Source organism: Protopterus annectens, chromosome 3.part0 (assembly GCF_019279795.1).
Source record: "Protopterus annectens isolate FY-2018-M chromosome 3.part0, PAN1.0, whole genome shotgun sequence".
Taxonomy (NCBI): Eukaryota; Metazoa; Chordata; order Ceratodontiformes; family Protopteridae; genus Protopterus; species Protopterus annectens.
In genome coordinates, this window is record NC_056731.1 from 377,082,219 (window position 1) to 377,103,768 (window position 21,550).

Consider the following 21,550-nt stretch of genomic DNA (forward strand, 5'->3'; position numbering starts at 1 on the left):
GGTTTAGTTATTCCATACCTGTGTGGTAGAGTAGAAGGGAATAGTGAAGGGGTAGGTTACACTCAGGTATTTGGGTTAGGTTTGGTTATTCCATACCTGAGTGGTAGAGTAGAAGGGAATAGTGAAGGGATAGGTTACACGCAGGTATTCGGGGTAGGTTTAGTTATTCCATACCTGTGTGGTAGAGTAGAAGGGAATAGTGAAGGGGTAGGTTACACTCAGGTATTCGGGTTAGGTTTAGTTATTCCATACCTGTGTGGTAGAGTAGAAGGGAATAGTGAAGGGGTAGGTTACACTCAGGTATTCGGGTTAGGTTTAGTTATTCCATACCTGTGTGGTAGAGTAGAAGGGAATAGTGAAGGGATAGGTTACACTCAGGTATTCGGGTTAGGGTTAGTTATTCCATACCTGTGTGGTACAGTAGAAGGGAATAGTGAAGGGGTAGGTTACACTCAGGTATTCGGGTTAGGTTTAGTTATGCCATACCTGAGTGGTAGAGTAGAAGAGAATAGTGAAGGGGTAGGTAGGTAGGTAGAGGGGGAGACAGTGTAACTGTATAGTAGCCTGTTGGAATAATTGGATGGGGAGCAAAAGGGATGGTTTGTCGAATGTTGGGATTTGTATGCGAGGGAGGACAAGAGGTGTCGGTTTCACTAGTTGATGTAGGGGTACAGAGTGTAAGTTGGGGGGGGGATTTTGCAAGGTGGTGAGCATGTGCTGAACCAAGTGTGTTTGTGGTGTTCCTTCATGTGTTATTTACATGTGTCCTGTGGGACAGCTGATGTAATACATGTGAGTAGGGGGTTCCAGATTCTGCCAATATAGTTGGGGAAGAGGGTGTCACCTATGTGTAACTTTAAACATTAATAGAAATGGAACAAGGGTTGATAGGTAAGCGGTGTTCATGGGGCACAAAGGAGACATATAGTAGGGGAAATATCCAGGGATGTGCACGAAGTCTGAAGGAAAGGTCCACAGCTGGCCATGTCTTCTACAGCAACAGCTGTGCATATACACTGCATTTGGAGGTTGCGTTGGACACTCACACCCCTGGGTGGGGGTGAGGACTACAATAATAACTTGTGATGCCAATTAGATCGGCTTACATGCCTACAGTGGGGTTTTGTGACCATGTGTTCTTTGGGAATATGTAGTGGGATTTGCAACAACACATATGGTTATGCCATACTTTGCCATGTAAAATAGACTGTGCTGCAGTGGGAATGGCTGCTTGTTAGGTGGCAGCTCTTCCCAATTCGCACTATTGCTTACATCCCCGGGGCGGACTGACTAGAACTGCTCCTGCCAACACCTGCACACTTCGGCCCATAATTGCATACCCATAGTTCCCCCACCTGCCCCTCCTCTACAGCACTCATCCTCACTCTGGGTGCAGGTCGGGTCTAACCACACCACTACACACTGCCCACTCTCCACTTCTCAGGACCAATCTCGTATGTTGTCTTGACCCATGGGTCATCAGGCTTTCCCAACCTTGTAGTCCGGGTACATAAATGGCCTGCCTTGATAAATCATTACATGTATATATATATATATATATATAGATATATATATATATATATATATATATATATATATATATATATATATATATATATATATATATATATATATATATATATATATATATATATATTGCTGTATATATATCTAACGACATGTGGATGTATGGGTGTCTGCATATGTATACATCTATATGTGGGTATTTCTGTATATGTCTGTCTATGTATGTATACATTTGTATTACAGAGAGGGAGAGCTATATATCTATTTAGTTATGGGTATATATATAGATATATATATATATATATATATATATATATATATATATATATATATATATATATACACACACACATACCTCTACATATTTAGCTACATATTCTGTAATGTAGACTGGTATTGCTGGATGCTGAAGTCTGGATGGTGTACAGATGAAAACGCGAATGTGAATTGCGTTAATGTCTTAGTGTGTAGCGTGCTATTTTAATAAACTTTGGTGAAAGTTTCCTGCTCTTCGCTCTCTGTTTATCACAGTTCTAATTGCTGGATACTGTGTTTCGTGTGCATACCGGCCAACTTTGTGTGCCACGTATGCTTTGCGATACCTACAACTAAATCTGTTAGTGTAAACAGAGTCACATGTGAAATCTATTGTTAGTACCAGGGAAACATTCGTCCCATGCGGGACAACCCAAACATTGGGTATTAAACTTTCGTCTAAACCCAGAGTTACATAGGTACACATGGCTATGTGCATGGACTACAGTGTGTGCCAGACCTAGGATACTTGGGTCAGGACAACATACGGGATGGGTCCCGAGGGGGGTGGGGTGGAGGGAGGGCAATGTGTGTTGGTGTGGTAGCTATGGGCCGGTAACCAGGGTAGGGATGGTGGCTGCGTGCGTGCAGTGGGTGGGGGGGTGGAACTGTGGGTAATGAATGTATGGGTCAAGGATTGCCTGGGTTGGATGGGCCTGTACTGGTTGGCCCACCTAGTGGGTGGGGGAGAGGGGAATGTGATGTCAACATGCGATACATGAGAGAGGGTTAATTTAAATCCCTATTTAAATGAAACACATACAATACAAATGAGCTTGGTAGTGTATTGTAGGGCGGACGTTCTTGGCTGAGGGTGGTATACCAATTCGTACGATACATATATTGTTTGGGGCCTCTCATGCCCATTAACGATGCATGTGGACATATAGGTTCATAGGTTCATACTAGGCTATCTGCCCTAGGGCATTTATAAGCCTAGCCAGAGTGTGTTTGGCTTTCGCCACCCATTTTAAATTAATTTTGCTATGCCTTTTTTTGAGGTTAGTATACTGTGCCTCTGTCTAACAGTGACACAGAAGTGATAGCCGGGGTAAACCTATGATCTCCCATCCACTCATCAAGATTCCTCTTGAAGAGAGTCAATGTGGGACTCTGCCTAACCTGGACTGGGATTTTATTCCAGAGTGAAGGAAGCCTCTGGGTTATGAATCTGTCCCTCCAGCATGTCCTATTTATTTCAGTGCTGAGGTTCAAGTCTCTCGGTCACGTAGCTCAATGGGATTTGGATTTTCTGAGGTGCAGCATGTCCATTAATTCCGGGTTGGACATGGCTTTATACATCAGGCACAGATCACCTCTGAGCAGGCGGTATGCCACTGAGTAGAGCTGGAGTTTCTTTAACCGGGCAGCATATGGCATCTGTTTGAGCCCATTGATCCTCTTGGTGAGGTACTTTTGGGGTCTTTCCAGTTGCTGCAGGTGTCTGGTAAGGTACATCCTAAAAGGGGCATTGTACTCAATTATGGGCCTGATGAGGGTTGAGTGAAGAGGTACGATGACCTCCCCTGATCTAGATGTGAATCCCTTCATGATTAGGTGGGCTATATAAAATGTTTTTCTAACCACTTTGGCCACGTGGTTGTCAAATGAGAGATTGCTATCAACTTGTGTCCTCAGGTCCCTAATGACTTCTTCTGTACTTAATGGATTACCACCTATGTGGTAATTTGTGGGCACTTTGTTTTTGCCAAAGGGGATGACTATACACCTTTTGGCATTTAGCTTGAGGCCATGGCTCTGGCACCAGTTGTCTGTTTCTATGAGGCCCTTTTGGAGGATGCTTGTGTCGGCTGGAGAGTTGATTATGGCGCCCAGTTTGCAGTCATCTGCGAACTTGGTCAGCCACAGTCCTTCCGTGTTGGCCTGTACCACCGAGAAATATATACCAAACAAGAGAGGTCCCAGGACTGAGCCTTGTGGGACGTCACTTGTAACTGGTTTGGAGTCTGACATGGCTCCAGCAATTCTAATCATGTGGGTTCTGTCCTTGAGCCAGTTTGCAACCCATCTAGTGACATAGGGGTTTATATTTAAGCTGGTGAGCTTATCTATAATGCCCGAGTGGGGTATTGTATTGAAGGCTTTTGCGAGGTCCAGGTAGGCTGTGTGGACCACCTTCCCCTCGTCAATGGCCTTGGTAACTGTTTCAAAGAAATCGACCAGGTTTAAGAGGCAGGATCTGCCCTTAACAAAGCCAAACTGGGTAGGATCCAGTGTCTGTAGGTCCCCAATATCTTTATTTATGAGGTCCATGATGATCCTTTCCATAGCTTTGCAGAGCAAGCTAGTCAGGCTTATGGGGCGATAGTTTCCAGGATCCGTTGAGGGACCACCTTTGTGGAGAGGGACCACTGTTGCTGTACACCACTCTTTGGGTACATATCCTGTAGTAAGGCTAAGATTGAACAGTAGTTTTATGTTTGGGTTTAGATCTTCTTGGAGTTCATGTAGGATGCAGCCTGGGACACCATCTGGTCCCATTGATGCTGTATTTTTTACTTTGGAGAGGGCGGCTCTTACCTGAGCATCTGAGATGTCAGGGGGGCAGCACTCTGTTGGGATAGATATTTGCCCTTTTGGTGGGGAGAGGGGGGAGAAGTTTGCACTGAACCTGTCAGCTAGGATGTTGGCAATGTCTGTGGGCTCGGTGTATTTTTTGTCATTTTGGACTAATTCTGAGCATATCTGGGAATTCCCACCCAAGTTCCTAACATAACTAAAGAAAGCCTTGTGATTATCCTTAGTGTTCTGTGCAATTTTTCTCTCGAAGCTGGCCTTAGACGATTTTATGAGTGCCCGTAGTTTTTTGCTAATACTGATCAGAGATGCCTTCCCTTTTTGGGATTTTGCTCTATCATGTAGTAGCTTCCTCCTTCTATTGTTTATTGTATTGTATATATTTCTGTTAATCTACCATTGCTATCTACAGATGTCTGGTCATGCATACCTATATGGGTATATATATTTGCTTACATATTTCTATGTCCATATATATCTGCGTACATATATGTAACTTGCTGTGTATATGTGGACATATAGATGTTGACATATATATGTGTAGATGTCGGCATTTTCATGTATATATGTTCATATATTTGTGTGTGTGTGTGTGTGTGTGTGTGTGTGTGTGTGTGTGTGTGTGTGTGTGTGTGTATATATATATATATATATATATAGATACATATATATATATATATATATATATATATATATATATATATATATATATATATATATATATATATGTGACTACATCTATAGATATGTTGTATCCATTTAGATAGTAATATATTTGCACACGCACGTCCATCTAGATGTAGGTATACATTCTCTGCACTGTTTCTTGACTGGGCTGGAGTTATGTTTCTGACTTCATACGATTTATGCATATCTAGCATGGCTTAGTGGTAAATCATTTTTTGTATGGTGTGCATGGTCCTGGGTTCCAGCCTTGGAGAAGCTGTTTGTTTTGTTGCTGGGCAGAACACTGGCCATTGGATACGGTGTGATTAAGGCACTTTAAAGCGGTTGTAAGCAGGTTTGCGCAGAGGTAAGCACTGCTAACTTCCAGTCACAGTTTTTACACCCGGTTAGCGTCTCCTTTGCTTAATCTGTGTCGGCAGTGCTTACCCCCATGCAAAAGCACTTGCACACACTTACTAGTGCTTACATATGCTTACTACTGCTTCCCTGTGCTTACACCTGCTTACTGCTGCCTTATTCATTATGATACTGACTCTTCACATGTGCATTTCCTGCAGTACTCCAGTTCATAAAAATGTATGTTATTTAGTGGGTTATGCAATACAAATATTGCTTATACCATGCTTTGCCATGTAAAATAGACTGTGCTGCACTGGGACTCGAACTAGAACTGCCTGCTCGTTAGGTGAACGCTCTGCCCACTACACTATTGCTGAGATGCTTCCTTTGCATATATTGTCCTTGTTATCCTCTTCAGCCTTTTAGGCTGCTTTCACCATAGCTAAGCAATGGGCACACCTGCGCACCTACGGTTAGCTGTACACGGAGTTTTAGACAACAATACAGGAGTTTCTTCTTTTGATTTTTATGTCCTCTTGCTGTTGTACACATGGGGGACTGTTGGTGGGGATATGTGGACACCTATGAGAGGTCTCGCTCATTTATTTCCACTTTCTGCTGTTCAACATTGCAGGGGTGTGGTCATTCTGAGAGCTCTGCTCTCAGACACGCCCCCTGCATGCATACACGCTCCGTATAAGCCTGGAAGCTTGGGCAGCATGCCTTCATTACTATGCATGGTGCTCTGCATTCCTGTTCCTAAGCGGCCACTTCCATGCAGGACTAGACTAGTCCTGCATGGAAGATCAGTAAATCCAGGGGAGGATGCGAGAAGTTCATGGAGACACTGAGTGTGAACCCGTGGCCCACATACTATGCCAATAAAAGTTTAATTCGCTGGCAATGAGCAACATTATTTAAATTAGGGCAGTGGTGAATGCAGATGAAAGTAAATAATATTGCAATTCATCAACAGACACACACACACACACACACACACACACACACACACACACACACACACACACACACACACACACACACACACACACACACATATATATATATATATATATATATATATATATATATATATATATAAAATACTGCAACTAAATGCACTAGCTCCAGAGTAAATGAGTGCAGTAAAATCCTGGATTTACAGAAGTTGAGTCATGAAAACAGGCGTGGGGTTACTGCAAGAGTAGCAAACCTGCATTTGGAACAGACTGTACTCTTCACCAATAGTCACAGTGTTGCCCATCATTGCCCTCAGTGGCGAAGTGTCATCAGTCTCTGCCTAACATATCATAACTTCTATGTCTCTATCATTTCAGATGATTGATGTGTGGATAGAGTCACCATGCAGGAGGTGGTGAAGATATGTTGTCCTCACATACAAAGTCATGTGATGTGTGAAGTACCTATCTCTGTGGATAGTAAGGTATGTGTGACTTTGTGAATATTTAGTATGGGGACCTTTCAGTGACCAATGGGGACACTATGTGTGTATCTCAGGCATCTGCCTCAAGATACTTCACCAGTTCCTCAATATCATGCTACAGCTAGTGAGGGAGAATATGTAGTTTCCATTTATGACAGAGGAGAGGCACAACACCATGCAGGCTTTTTCCCCCTCTGATACTGTGGGCATATACTACACCCACATTGCAATAGATGTCTTGTCTATAGAACAGGGATGAAGCTATATCTGCTGTAAGGGATTCCACTCTATAACAATCAAGTGATCTGCACTGCACAGGGTATAACATAACACATGCCTGCAGGCAGTCCTGACAGTACCCATGACTCACACATATAGCACACATGCAACTTTTATCAGCCATTTGCGTGGAGTGATTTTGCACAGTGGCACTTTACTGGTGATGCTGAATATGCCCTGGAGCAATGATTAATGGCATATATCATAAATTCCTACACCATAGCAGAGACTGACAACAACAATGCCCTGTCACAAACCAGGGTCATTGTAGAATGTGTCTTTGGCCTACTGAAGGCCCCCTCTGCTCTCTGGATGTATCTTGGGGTGCTCTGCAGTTTGACCCTGCCACATGCTGTAGGTTGTTCTCTAAATATGTGTCATGATACAAAACATCATTATATGTAAACAGTAGTAGCAAGGCAGAAACATTCTGCAGGAAGAACCACAGACTCAGCAGTGCTGGAAGAACCTGATGAGGAGCCTGTGGAGGAGCTGACATCAGGGGAGGAGCCTGTGAAAGATGAAGTGCCTGATGAGGAGTCTTTGAAGAAGCTGACAGCAGAGGAGGAGCTTGAGAAGGAGGAGATGCCTGATGAGGAGCCTGTGGAATAGCTGGCTGCAAGGGAGGAGCCTGGGAAGGAGGATGTGCCTGATGAGGAGCCTGTGAAGAAGCTGACAGCAGGGGAGGAGCCTATGAAGGAGAAGATGTCTGATGAGGAGCCTGTGTAGGAGCTGACTGCAGGGCTGGAGCATGTGAAAGTGAAGGTGCCTGATGAGAAGCCTGTGGAAGAGCTGGCAGCAGGGTAGGACTATGCCAGGCTAAGGCAGGAGTAATGTGGCTTGGCACTGGTTAAGAGGTAGTGGCTAGTTCATAACAATGGGTGAGGATAAAGCAGTTTGCAGAAAATAAAAAGTGAGGCATACAAACCTTCACCCAGACTGAGATATCCCATACATTAACTGGTCAAAAATGGCATCAGACATAGGTAAGCCAAGTAACAAAGTACAGAAGGAAAGGCACAATCATCATGTGCATACAGGTGGAGAGGACTATAGTGTCAACAGCCATCAACAGGCAATTAGCATGTGTGTTGGTAAGTGTGAACATAACTTTTGCTACAGGTGTCAGACCTGAGAAGGTGGGAAGTGTAAAAGGTTTACATTTGCTCTAATGAAGGTACTGTTTTCATGTTTGGGCATGTTTTTGGGGCTTGGCCTTATGAACATCTTAGTATTTAAGCTGGCTTATCAGATGGTGCAGCACTATGGTGAGATCTTACAGACAAGGCCAAGGGAACCCACAGGAGAAGAATGTGCAGATCATGCACACCCCTGTTCATGGGAGTGGTCTCGCCTTAAAGGGTCATAGACACTATCCAGAGCTTGACAACAGAAAGGAGTATATGCTAAATGTGAAGGGTGTCCCTTGCTGTGAATGGGTTTAGCATGAGCACATGGCCCTCACTGACATCCATGCTGCTCAGTACCTCTCTACACACCAGATGGTGGGATGGAAGTGGTGGAACTATTCGTGTATGATCATAGCTTCCCCTTTCCATGGTGGTTCTCTCTACCAGAGACAGAGGCATTCTAGCCATGGGAACTGTGACTGCAAAGGTGTCTGTGTGCACAGGGACATATACTTGGTTCACACTCTGTGTGCCACATGCTGATGTTGTGACATATGTGGCTTGTGCACTCAGGGAGTTCATGATGTGCACCTCATAAAACACATGGAATCTCAGCAAGGACTGTGGTGTTGTCAGCATGTCTTTGTATTATGGCCCTGCCCATACACTGGATCATAACACTGAAACAGTTATCTCAGGTGTGGGGCAGTACTCATGGATCATAGGCCCATTGTCCTATCCAGATATCCAAATTATACATGAACTAATTCAACCTCTTAGAAGATCTTACCTTGTGTGGTCATTTGTTCCATGCAACAGGAATAAATTGTGTCCAATTGGTACTTCTTGTTTTTGTATTGCTTAAATGAGTTTTGAATGTCAATATTTTTTATGTCTGTGTGTTATTGTGTTAGTGTTAATTTTTCAATTCAGTGATGGTCTTAATAACTCCTCATTGAAATGTTGGTTTGCAAGTATAATTTATCTCTGAGATTCCTGTATTGTATGGTAGATTCAAATGCTTGCACCTGTCCATATAACAGTTTACCTTCATAATGTTGCGAATACCGAACTGCGACTTCACAAAACTTTGAACACCGAATTTCCGAACTGCAAAATCTCACCCCTTTTTTGACCCATGTTAGCACTGGTTTGTAGGTGTGGCGCGGTCAGAAATGTCAAAATTCGAAGTTTTTTCAACATTCAAAAGTTTTTGCAGTTCTGGTTTTATGGAAACAGTTTGGGGTGTGGCCGTTTGGTAATACATGATTGACATTATGAAGGTAAACCCCATATAACTATATTCCCTAACTGCTGATATCTTTTTAGTAAATTACCTTTGGATATAATTCTAAAGTTAATACATGTCCAATATTATATCTACAGAAAATAATGTTATATTCAGTGGTAGGTCTGATATGGATTTTGTACAATAAGATCAAACTTTTTTTATCTCTTACAGTAATGCTTTTCATGGTAACTCAACTTGTTTTATGGCCTTCCTGTATAAAATATTCATATGTTTATCAAAAGAATATTTATGTGTATTAATTGTCAGCAAAACAAAAACTCAAACCAGAAAAATAAAAAATGCCAATAATTCCAATGTGTCTCCACTAAAAACATAAAAACTTTAATATACATAAGCGCCTTTGTGTTACATACATTAAAACTTCTTCAGATAAAAAGCTACTACAAAAAAGCTTGCTTAAATAATTCAAAAATTATATTATGTTAAAAGAGCATTTTAAAGTGCCATACACAGTTTACATAAATAAATACACACCAATCTATTAAAATCACTTAATATATATACAAGAAACCAAATAAAACTGATCACATAAAACAGCAAAAAAGTAATTCTATAAGAACCCCCCTAAGACCTGTCAGAACAAAACTTTACTAAATAAAAAAGATCATCTTTTTAATGCTTTTAATTTTAATAGTGGTGCAATTACTGTATGTTCGTTGAGCCCTGGCCAGTTATATGAGTTCCAGTAAAGTTGCCAGAATAACTTTCTTTTTTGCATATCACTGGCCATGGACACACCCCTCCGCAATCATTCTATGCTATTCTCAAGAACTATAAATTAAAAAAAAATGGCCCAGATACTCCTTAATATGTTTGTAGAGCACATCAATGTTCTTTTCTTTCTGAATATCATATGTATGCTCATATATACATTCACGGAGCTTGCACTCTGTCTTGCCTATATAGAATTGGCAGGATTGGCACAGTACAGCATAAACCACCTACCATTTGGAATCCGATATAATTCGATGGAGACTGACTAAAAAACTGGAGAAATTTTAGGAAAAATAGAGCTGCTTTTCAGAAAGTGGGTGACAGACCCTTGATTATATACTGAAAGGGGATGAATTTTAAGAATATTTTTGAGAAAAATCATGTTAAAGAAAGGAGAAACATCACCATGACCAAATGTGGGAGGTGCAAATATTATACATTTATTCTAACAGGAGGTAGTTGTAATATTTGTGGACATATCCTTCATATTACGGGCAAAATCAATTGTTAGAGCTCAGGGGTGGTTTATGCTGCACTGTGCCAATCCTGCCAATGATATATAGACAAAATGGAGCACAAGCTCCATGAACGTATATACAAACATATATGTGATATTCGGAAAGAAAAGAACATTAATGGCTCTACAAATATATGAAGGAGTATTCAGAACATTTTTTTTAATTTAGAGTTCTTGGGAAAGTAGCACAGAATATTGGGGGCGGGGTCCATGGCCAGTGATACTCAAAAAATAGTTATTCTGGCAACTTTATTGGAACTCATATAACTGGCCAGGGCTCAATGAACATATATCAATTGTACCACTGTTAAAATTAAAAGCCTTAAAAAGATGATCTTTTTTATTCAGCAAAGGTTTGTTCTAACATGTCTTGGGGGGGGGGGTTCTTATATAGTTACTTTTTGCTGTTTTTATGTGATCAGTTTTATTTGGTTTCTTGTGTATGTATTAAGTGATTTTAATAGATTGTGTGTATCTATTTATTTATTTATTTATTTTATTTTGTGTGTGTGTGTATTAAGTAATTTTAATATATTGGTGTGTATCTATTTATGTAAACTGTGTGTGGCACTTTAAATGCTCTTTAAACATCATGCAATTTTTGAATTATTTAAGCAAGCTTTGTTGTATTGGCTTTTTATCTGAAGAAGTTTTACTGAATATAAGATGAAAGCACTTACGTATATTAAAGTTTTTATGTTTTAGAGGAGACACATAGGAATTATTGGCATTTTTCCTGGTATATATAACAATAATAACTAAATCACAATACTCTTCATTTCTTTCAATGCTGTGTCATATAATAGGAGAGTAAGATGAGGATTTTTGGAACAGTAATAACTTATATTGGCTGGAAGTTTTCCCAGTCTCTGTTTTCATTAATATAATAATTAATCTCAGATAAATCTTGTTCATTGATTAATACAAACTAAATTTTACAATCATTAGAATATCTAATGACCAATCATTTTTTATTAGTAGGTATAAGAGCAAAGAGGAGATTGAATATAATAGGTCCCACCTGGACTGAACCTTGCAGAACACCAGACATTACAGGTGAAGTAAAGGACTTAACCTCTTGAATGATAATTGACTGAGTTTTCCCCAAAAGCCAGTTGCCAATTTGTCTGACTAAATAAAGATTAGTTTTACTGGAAAGATTAAGGCATGAATGATAGCTCTATGTGGAAGGGTATCAAAAGCCTTTGTCAATTCCAGATATAGAATTCCTGAGGACACGTGGACTCTATGGCCATTTTGACAATGTCATAAAAGACTATGAGGTTTGTTAAGGTGGACATCCTCTGGTAAAACCACGATGTAAAAATTCAGTGAAGAACCAGATATTATTAGAATTAATTAATAGCTTAGTGATATACCTCTCAAAACACTCCCCCAAAATTGGTGTTAAACTTATAGGTGTAATTGTCAATGTCCTCTTTATTACCTTCTATGCATAAGATAGATAGTGAATGACTTCTATGTTATTGGCACAGAACCCATTTTAACATATTTTTAAAAATGCTATGAAGCATGGGACTTAAATCATGATGCATCCTAATTAGATACGACAATAGAATATTATGTGGTCTAATTCACCTGTTTGCTCTTATTTTCTTGAAGGAATTTAAAACCATCTCAGGTGAAATTTATGGACACTCAAAATCATCCAAGAAACTTACTGTGGGAAAGATGTGACAAGAATTACCTGAGCTTTTAGATAAAAATTACGTGTTAAATTCAATTATTATGAGATTCCTGGTCAAGATTCCCTCAATATAAAATGACAAGTTGAATGGGTTACAGAATTAACATAGTTATAATAACATTTTGTGTTGATGTGGTTTTTAAATAGTCTTGTCTTAAATTTTGTCTTTTCTTTTTTTATCAAAGGCTGAAAGTCCTTGAACAATCTGTTTTGTTAATCTTTGATTTTATGAGTTGGGTACTTTCTGTACATTTGAAATTTTTTTTCTATAGTTTTATCATCAGATTATTCTACAAGAATGGGAAATGTGTGGATCATGAGATGTTTATTTTATTTTTCTATGAGGTTTCAGTAGCAGCAATGAAAGTATCCACTAGGTTATTGATCTGTGAGGATCATTAGAAGTCTATACTTTCATTTCCAATGTAGTTTTTTAGCATTTATATTTTGTGTATAAATAACCCAGAGTAGGCAGAGCAAGGATATGTTTGGACATTACTTATTGCCCCTCTCGATAAGAGACATTGGTGCTAAGCTAAGGGGTTTCCCATCCAGTCAGCCAACAAAAAGATACATTGATGCTAAGCTGGGGATTTCCCATCCAGTCATCCAAATTTCAAATGAATAGAGTAAGAGAAGTACTTTGTGTCATGTGGTCTTGAGATAGTTCCATACCAACCATATTCTCTAAATTACATATCTATCCCTCCAACATGCCCTGTTTATGTTCTAAAATAGATTTAGACCCCTTGATAGTGGGTGTTTGCTACGATTGGACCTGTAAATGTGTAACAGCACTAACAGGATGGGGTATGCTGAGGCTCTATTTGCAAGGTCAACGTCACCTGTTAGTAGCCGGCATGATACAGAGAAGAGGAACACAGTTTTTAGATAGCCTGCATAGTTATTATAATTTAAGCCCTTAATTGCTTTAGTGAGAAAGTGTTGTAGTTGTTCCAGTTGCATCAAATGTTTGGACAGGTACATACCAAAAGGGACATTATATTTAATGACAGGGCTAATAAGAACCAAATACAGAGGAATGATTACATCCCTGGACATGGATGCCCACACAGATAGATATAGGCTATGCAATAAAAAATAACTTCTTTACAATAGTGCATATGGGATGACTGAAGGACAGTTCATTGTCAACATAAATTCCCAGATCCCTAAATACAGGATCAACTTATAGGGGTGTTGTCAATGTGATAGAAGGTGGTCCTTCTTGCTGAAGGATGCTATTATACATATTATACATTATACATTTCTTGGCATTTAGTTTTATTCCATGGGTTTAATTCCAGTTATTTGTTTGGGGAAAGTCCTCTTGGAAGATTTGGGTCTCCACTGGGAGTTTATGATGGTACCAAGTTTAAAGCCATCTGGAAACTTGGTAGACCCTTAACATTTGCTTTGACCACTTTGAAGTTAATGCCAAACAGGAGGGACCCAAAGACTGAACCCTGGGGGTGCACTTCTAGTAACAGATCTTTTGGAGGAAGTTGAACTTCAATTTCCTGGGTTCTGTTTGTGAGCCAATTTGCAATCCAATGAGTTGCGGAAGTGTTTACATTAAACTTGGTGAGTTTGTCTACAATGCCTGAATGTGGAATGGTGTCAAATATATTTTTAAGCACTATATATATGATGTGCAATGATTCCGTAACCTTCTCAAAGAAGCTGATCACTTTAAGTAGGCAGGATCTCTCCTTGACGAATTTGAACTGTCTTGGTCAAAAGTTAGTAGGTCACCTATGTCTTTATTTTATTAATTCCATAATGATCCTGTTCATAGCCTTAATAATGAAACTGGTGAAGCTTATCAGTCTATAATTACCTGGGTCAGTTGGTACCCCACCCTTGTGTAAGGGGATGACTGATAGTGTCTTCCATTCATCCAACATGAAGCCTGTTTAGAGGCTGATATTGAATTACACCCTTTGTGTAAGGGGATGATTATTAGCGTCTTCCATTCATCCAACATGAAGTTTGTTTAGAGGCTGATATTGAATAGTCTGTGTAAGTGGATAGACAAGTCTTGTTTCAGTAGCTAGCTCAGTATGATATCTAGCCCCATGAAAGTAGTGTTCTTGCCTTAGATATTCCCTTAGGAACTTGTCCTTGAGAGATTTGAGGGGGAGATATAGATGTGGGCATGTGAACTAGGAATATAGCAGAGGCAGTGAAGTCTGAGCTATATACTCCTGCTAAGACATTGGTTATATGTTTTGGAACCAAGTATCTGATATTATTACTATTAGTTATGCGTAGTGCTCTTTATTGTTTCTGAGGATACTGACAAAGTAACTTTGTGGCTGTCCTCCGCCGATATGGGTATTTTTACCTCATATCTGGCTTTGGCTGATTTGAATTAGGCTCTGCAATTCCCTGTTAAGTTTAGCAACAGTATTCTTAACATTTTGAGGGTTAAATTTATTTTGCACGCAATGAGGTTTTTCTTTTTTTTTAACTTTTATTATGGAGCCTATTTATATTGTGGTTGTAACATAGAGGTTTCCTCTTAAATTTGGCACTGAATTTACTTCACCGGGTGACAGATGCATCTATGCAGCTGACTTCATGTGCAAAGAAGAGCAGTACAGGGTCCTGCATAAGTAGTGGGATCATCATGTTGGAATGGGACTTTTAACTTAGTCAAGTCATCACTCGGGTTTAGCACATTGGCCATTGCGTAATTTCTGGAACTGATGTATTTTGGTTAATGCTTGAGGCTTTAGTCTTATGGTGAATATGACTGATTTGGAGTCTGTTTTCATATGGGATGAACTGACAAATTTGCTCCATATTGTTAAGGACTAACTCCAAGATTTTATTGCCCCTTGTTGGGGTACAGATTAGCTGGTTCAGAAAGTTTGATTTATGAAAGCCAGAAATATGTATGAGGTTGTATAAGTCTCCCAGTTAATGAAGGAGTATTTGAAGTCTCTTAGGAGAGTGGTGTTTCACTTAATGCAGAGGGACTCTGTGCTAGTTAGGTAGGAGGTGTGCACTGAGGGGTACATAGAGAGGATCTTATATTTAGCTATGATATGATAAGTGGTTTTGTTAATAGTAAGTTGGACATGCAGGATTTACAAGCCATTATCTTGACTAATAAGTCTGGAATTTAAAAGTTTTCTTGAGAATATGGAGACACCATTGCCTTTAGTGTCTTCATCTAATGTGGCGGGCCTAAATGTGTGGTATGCATTGATACCCTGCACTGATGGAGTGCTCTCATTGGTCTTGAACCAGGTCTCCATGCCGATGCATATATCAATGTTTAATAGGGTGAGAAAGGCTTGTAGGATTTGTTTAACAGTATTTTAAGAGGAAGAAAAGCACCAGCATCCTGGAAGAAAGTGGTGGTAGCTGTAATACCTAAAGATAGTAGAGCTCCATCAGACCCAGCTTCATATAGGCCCATTTCAATCTTAAATCAGGATTATAAACTGTTTATGTCTGTAATGGCTAAAAGAATGGGAAAGATGATGCCAGAATTGATAGATATGGATCAATGTGGTTTTGCAGAAGGGAGGCAAACATTTGACAACAGAATATTGATGATCCAGAGGGAAGCAAGATGTAGGAAACCACCACTCTCGCTTATGGTTGTTGATGCAGAGAAAGCATTTGACAGAGTAGTGACAGAGTAAACTGGGAGTTTATGAGCAGGGCAATGGGGGAGAATGAAAGCATTTACATTCCCTGATAAAATTATAGGGTTGATTAGGAGGATATTTATTTATTTGTTTATTTATTTATTTGACATTTGTTTACTGGGAAAGTCTGACTAGGTATGAGCCCATTTTCAGCTGATGCCCGGCAAGAAAAGTGCCACATTAAACAGAATCAAAAAATTGAAAAATGGTTACAAATATTAAGACAATAACAAAGTAGCACAATATGTGAATGCAATAAAAGAAAAATAAGCAAAATATAAGGCAAGCAATAGAGTTTACCATACATTATATACAACATAGAATATAGTTCCCAATATGCTTGTTACATAATGATGAAAAAATATATAAGAGAATAAGTAATAGGTCATAAAAGCCATATACTTTTTCTGTCATGAGAACTAGATAGTACATTTCAGTCATAAATTCTGAGATAGATAAAGGTTAGTGTAAGAATATAAAGAAAGGACATTAGAAGGTTAAGGAATTAAAGAGAGGTGAGGCTAGAAAGTAGGTAAAACAGGAAGGAAAGTAGGACATATCAAAAGAAAGTCTATGAAGAGTGGAGAAGAAGGGAATAGAAAAGAGTACTAAGATGGCGAGGAGCAGGGGCAGATCCAGTTATTGGTTAGAGGTTCTTTCAGCCTAGACTTAATATAGTAATGGGGTATAAGTCTGAGTGCTTCTGGAATGCTATTCCATGATTTGTTAACACAGTGAGAGTACAGACTAACCCCCTTAGATCTTTGAGGTTTGTAAATAGATAGTAGACACTTGTGAGAGGAACGTAGGTCACAACATGTAATATAGTTTTGAAGTACTGATGATGAAGTTTGTGAAAATGAGGAGTTGTACAGTATTTTGTGAGTTAATGTCAGTTGATTAAAGGTGAGAAGGTGGGGTAGTTTGAGCCAATTTAGGGACCTGAGAGCTGAGCAGTGGTGAGAGTAGTGGGCCTGTCCTGTGGCAAATGCAGCTGTTTTATTACAACATTGACTAAGTTTTGCTTTGAGGGAAGAGTGAAGATTGGTTAGGATAGGTGAAGCGTATAGAAGGGAAGGTAAGAGAGAGAGGTGGTGGCAAGGGTTAGTCTTGTGTAGTTAGAGGTGAATTTCTTGGGTCTATATTATAACATTGAAGTTCTCTAACATTGAATGTTATAATATCGAACCCGTAATGTCGAACGTTGAAAACAGCGAAGGTGCAGGACATCGAATTTTTTCCCAGGGAAAGAATTTGGTGGGCTGTTGCTGTGGCTTCGCTGTTTTCAGCATTCAATATGTCGGAGCGTTACGGGTCGGGTTCAGGTAAGTGTGCAATTGTGTGCAGCTTAGGGTTAAGGGGCAGGTTAGGTGAGTTAGGGTTAGGGAGTGGGTCAGGTAAGTGTGCGGTTGTGTGGACATTAGTGTTAGGGTGCGGGTTCAGGTAAGTGTGCGATTGTGTGAAGGTTAGGGTTAGGGGGTGGGTTAGGTGAGTTAGAGTTAGGGCACGGGGTGAGGTGAGTGTGCGATAGTGACGGACCTTAGGGTTAGGGTTGGGTTAAGGTAAATGGATAGCTAGTACTGTATGTAAAGTTTAGTTTAGGTGTAGGATTTTAAGTGTATGTGTGTGGATGGCTGTTTTTTGTGTGTGTTTGTGCTGTGTGTATGTTTCTCGGAATAGCGAATTTTTTCCCTGGGAAAAATTTCGCTATTCTGACTGTTCGATGTTTTCACACTTCAGTGTTTAGGGTTTGATATAATAACATTCGATGTTAGAGAACTTCGATGTTATGATATTGACCCAATTTCTTAGCCCTATACAACAGTCACAATTTTTTATTAGCTTTTTTTTTTTTTTTTATGATGTTGCTGATATGTAGGTCAAACTTAAGATTGTTGTCAATAGTTACAACTAACAGTTTTGTATATGAAACAACACTGATTAAAGTATTGTTCAGAGAATCAATAGCAAAGTTGGAGGCATTTGGTAAAAATAGTAGGTGTAGTTTTTTTTTGGGGGGTAAGTAGTAAATGGTTGTTGGTGGGCCAGAACTCAATGGAACTGAATGCTTCTTGCATTAAACTCTGTAGATGAGAGAGTGTCCTGGCAGAGCAGATTAATGTAGAGTCATCAGTATATTGAATTAGGGTGGCTTGTTTGGTACAGTTAATAAAAATGTTGAAGAGAAGTGGACCTAGTATTGAGCCTTGGGGTACCCCAGTGCTAACAGGTAAGTAAGGGGAGTAGTTAGAGTTCCATTTGACAGATAGATATCTGTTAAAGAGACAGCTACTGAACTATTTTAAGGATGTTTTGGTTAAGCCCAGAGCAGACAGTTGGGATAACAGTTGGGGGTGAGAGACAGCTTGGATAGATCTAAGAACAGAGAAGAGACAACGTTTCTTGGGTCGTGAGCTTTCTTGACAGTGTCTGGAAAGGATAGCAGAGCAGTGATAGTGCTGTGTGCTGGTCTGAATTCATGTTGGGTGGGAGAGAGAAGATTATTGTCAAGTAGATATTGAAGAAGTTGTTCATGGATACATTTTTCTAGACTTTTTGATAGTGGTGAAATAATAGCATTTGGGCTACAGTTAGAGATTTGTATGGAGGTACCACCTTTGTGGAGAGGAAGGATGAAGGATTTTTCCACAGGGAGGGGACGTAAGACTCCTTGATGGATCTAGTAATGATTATTTAGGATAGGGTAGGCAATTGAGTCAGCAGACATTTTTAGAAATTCATTAGGATGATTGCAGAGGGGGAACATGGCCTGAGCTTGCACAGGAGGGATTTGATAAAGGAAAGTGGAGTGACAGGTAATAGGAGGCTGAGAGAGGGTAGAGGGAGATGGAGGGAATTTGGTAATGATGGAAGCTATGCTGTCAATGAAGTAAGTGTTAAACTAAGCTGCTACGTCAGGTGAGGTACTATCACAGGAGGGTTGGGGGGAAGACTGACTTCCTGGGTTTAGGATTTTTTTGATAGTGTGCCAGAAGGTCTTTGGACTGGATTTGTGCTGATTTTGTGACTTTGCATAGAACTGTTTTTTGTCTAAATTAACCTGTTTCTTTACAAGGTTACACAGTGCTTTGAAATGCTGTAAATTACTGAGTCTTATGTTTTAGGTAAGTCATCCAAACCTTGTCTCTTTTTTGCATGAGTAATCTGGTATAGACAGAAAGCCAAGGAGTATAGCTGGTTTTGACTCTTTTCCTACTAGTGGGAGCTAAACTGTCTAAGGTGTTTAGGAATGTAGAATTCAATTGTTCAACTGCATCATCTAGCGGTAAGTATTTAAGGAAGGACCAATTGGTGGAGTTTAGTAAATTTGTAAAGGCCTGCTGGTCAAAGTTGGATAGGTTTCGTACTGTCTTGTAGTTGTTTTGTCTGCATGAATGTGAAATAGGTTTAGCTGTACAGATGGGGTGGTGATCACTAACAGAGGCTGGAAGTGTTTTGGATTGAGAGAAATTACTAGGATGGGAGACCAAATTCCAATTGATTATTGAGACAATTTGGTTTGTGGAACTGGTAAAGGTTGGGTGAGTAATTAGTTAATTAAATCCAAATAGGTTTATGCTATCTGTGGGAAATTGTAAGTTAAGTTTCTGCCAGTCAATGTTGACATCACCTAATATTACTGTTTCTAGAGAGATATTTTTTGATACCCAGGATAGGATACTTTCCAGAGTTGCTAAGTTATTGCCAGGGGGTATGTATAAAGCTATAATGCAGAGACTTTTATTATTGTTTAATTTAAAGTAGGTGATCAGTAGTTCAGCTTTGTCAAAAGAGGGTATGGATTTGTTGGGAGGGGTTAGGGTAATAGAAGCAGGATATATTACTGCAACACTGCCTCATTTTCTTTTAAAACGGTCAGCTCTGAACATATCAAAGCCTGGAGGAAGTACTTTGATATCCTTTATGTGTGGTTTATGCTAGTTTCAATTATTACTAGTATATCAGGACATTGTGCAGTCATCCAAGCATGCAACTCAGAAATGTTGTTGCACATGCTATGTGCATTTACGGAGATAAATTTAAGCATATTTTGTGTACCTGGAATATGGGTTGAAGATATGGATTGTGAGATGTTTGGACCAGTGTTATGGTGGATGTCACCACAGAACAGGCAGTATTTTAAGACTGTGTAGTAAAGACAGAGTTCATTTTGGTTAAATTATCAGTAAGTGTAATGTTAAACAGGTACAGCTGTGTCTGAAACAGTTTGGGTTTAAAGAACTGTATACTGTCTGTGTGAAAGAGATCAGCAGTGATGGGTAGGGAATAGCGATTTGTGTTATTGGTGTAAGAGGTAGTGTCTGTAGGAGAGCTTAGAACAAGTTGGATAGGGACCAGATATAATGATAGTGAAAAAAAGGAGAAGAGCATTAGTGATAGAACAGTAAGGAGAATAAATTTAGGGATCATTAGAGAGTTAATCAAACAAACTACTTAAGTGGATAATTTGATGAGAATAATAATGCTTGCAATAAGTCGGCCACGGTGGTGCAGCAGTTAGCATTGCCACTTCACAGCAAGAGGTTCTCTGGTTCGATCCTCGGCTGGGGTGCCTTCTGTGTGAAGTCTGCATGTCCTCCCTGTGGTTGCGTGGGTTTCCACCGGGTGCTCCGATTTCCTCCCAAATCTCAAAGACATGCTGTAGGTGGATTGGACACTCTAAATTGGCCCTAGACATGAGTGTGTGCATGTGTGTGCCTTCTATGGAAGGTTGAGCGTTGGGCTGGCAACTCGACACTATAAAAACTCCACTGCCAATCATGAGCAGACAGGTGATCCACTGTGGTGACCCCTAACCAGGAAAAGACAAAAGAAGAAGAAGAAGAATGCTTGCAGAAATGAAGGAAGGGGAATTGTACACAGATAGGTTGATAGTATGCTATTTATAGTAATATGTTGACAGATGGAGTATATGGATGAGAAGGATGGAGCTAACAGAGGAAGGGGATGATGGGGGTGGAGCTAGCAGAGAAAGGGATGGTGTGGACAGTTTTAAATGTCGAGGTAGAGAGGGTGGGAGGTATTAGGGGGCAGGGTAAGGGAGTGAAGTAAGCCAGGATGGTGAACAAAGCAGGATGACACCCCAGAGAACAATAACCAGCAGGAAAATATTCAGAAGAAAACTATCAGTGAGGATGCAACAAATCTGTTTAAGATGTTGGTTATAGGGTCAGTTAAGTATTGGCTGAAAAGTAGTAAGGTATATAAGGGTACATTTACAGTTTATAAAGAAAATCAGCTGAAGGACGTTTGGTACGCCTCCTTTAATAAGCACAGTGGAACAAGAAACTGCTGCAACACAATTCCTAATTAAAATAAGCTGGAAGGGGGATGGGGGGTACACACTACACAGA